The sequence below is a fragment of the Apodemus sylvaticus genome, chromosome 7 (assembly GCF_947179515.1).
Source record: "Apodemus sylvaticus chromosome 7, mApoSyl1.1, whole genome shotgun sequence".
Lineage (NCBI taxonomy): Eukaryota > Metazoa > Chordata > Mammalia > Rodentia > Muridae > Apodemus > Apodemus sylvaticus.
In genome coordinates, this window is record NC_067478.1 from 65,981,101 (window position 1) to 65,983,344 (window position 2,244).

The window sequence follows — 2,244 nt, forward strand, 5'->3', positions numbered from 1 at the left end:
AACCTCTGAGCCATCTCTCCAGACCCTTTTGCTAATGAGTAAGAATCTTTGTGTCTTTTTTCCTCTGACTTTTTGTTTTCTAGTACTAGGGATCAAATCCAGGACCTTGCACATGTAGGCAGGTGGTCTACCACTGAGCTGTGCACCCAGCCCTGCCAGTTCCATTTGGCCAAACTTATTATATGCCAAGTCCCTGTCCACATTTGGATTGCTTTTCTGACATTTTTTGTGTTTATCTCCTCTCTTCTAATACAATGCATTAGTTTTCATTACTATATTTTATTATATATATTTATATATGTATATTTAATATATTGACTATACACAGACTCAGTCACACAGACACACACACACAGACACACACACACAGACACACACACAGACACACCACAATGCATAAACTACTCTCCTTTTTTTCTTCTGTTTCCTTGGCTGTTTTCCTCCCATATATGTGCTTTCCCATATGAATCCATTTAAGAACATCTGTGGAAAGCCTTTTGGATAGTTTGATTGTAATTACATTCAATTTGAGCTTGTATTTTGAGAAATATATTGAAGTTTGAGTAGTTTTTTTTCTCTTTAACAATTTAGCATACCCACAAATTATGCTTTTTAAAGATGTGTTTTAGTTAACTTTCCAAGTTACCTCCATAGAGATCCTGTTCTCTTTCTTGAGGGCTTAGTCCTAAATGTCTGATAATTTTGGTCACTCTTTTTTCCATTACATCTTCTGATTGTTTGTACTCACACTTAGGAAAGCTGTCAGTTTTGGCACATTGGTCCCATTAACTTCAATAGTCCATTCACTGATTCTTTTGTTTGTTTGGAGACAGGGTCTCACTATGTAGCTCTGGCTATCCTGGAACTCTGCCTGCTTTTGCCTCCCAAGTGCTGAATTTAAGGGATGTGCCACCAGGCCTGGCCCATTTATTGGTTCTTAAAGTCTCCAGGTGAAATAGACACATGCTCTGTACGTGTAGTCAGTGTTCTGTGTATTCTTTTCTTTTTAAAAAGATTTATTTATTTTATGTATATGAGTACACTGTAGCTGTCTTCAGACACACCAGAAGAGGGCGTCAGATCCCACTGTAGAAGATTGTGAGCCACCATGTGGTTGCTGGGAATTGAACTCAGGACCTTTGGAAGAGCAGTCAGTGCTCTTAACTGCTGAGCCAACTCTCCAGCTCTGTATATTCCTTTCTAATACCCATATTCTTAAAATGTTTTATTACATTTGTTTACTCTCTCTGTGTGTATTTATGTGTGTGCGTGGCATGGCACATGTGTGGTGGTCAGAGGACAATAGTCAGGTTTGGCAGAAAGCAGCTTAACGCACTGAGTCATCTTGCTATCTGTCTGTGAGTTTGTCTTAGTTGCATGGCGTTGAGGATGGTGAAGAAGGAAGGAACATGAGACTTGCCAGTCTTGCCACTGACATGAGTGGGGACACGGCTCCTGATGCATTGTGTTAGTTGACATGAGGATGGCGTAGCTGCTCCAGAATATCAGAGGCTAAATAGATGGGCTCCTAGTTGCACAAAGTCTGATGGGAATGCCTCCATCAGGCAATTCTTCATGTGATGTCAGACCCTTCCATCATGACATCAGAGCAGTGCACATTCCTCTCATCTTGTGACCTTCAGCTCTGCTGTAGAAGAGTAAGAGAAGGTAGGAAGGAAACCAGACTTTGATCTGCCCTGGCTTGGGGATGCCTTCCATGCACATTCTAGAACGATGCATGTACAAATATATTCTCTGACAAGCTGGCTGTTTCCTGGAACCTTAGCACAATGTTCCCACAAGTTCTTCACAATTTGAAAGTCTCTTGTTGCTTGACCCTCTCGCCCCTCTGAGCAGTGATAGTTTGCCCTCTTTTATTTTATTTAATGCAGCATTTTTTAAAACCTGGGCGTTGTAAACCCTTTGACGGGGGCCAGCAACTCTTTCACATATCAGATATCCTGTATATCAGATACTTACATTATGATTCATAAAAGTAGAAAAATTAAAGTTATGAAGTAGCAATGAAAATAATTTTATGGTTTCGGGGGGGGGGGTCACCACAACACGAGGGACTGTATTAAAGGCTCACTGCATTAGGAAGGTTGAGAACCACTGATTTAATAAAACATGAAAAACAAAGTTTTATTTGTCTTAAAAAAAAAATCCTTCTTGCCCACCCCCACTATGAGCCAGTCAGATGCTGTGTAGACCAGAATGGCTTCAAACTCATAATCTTCCTGC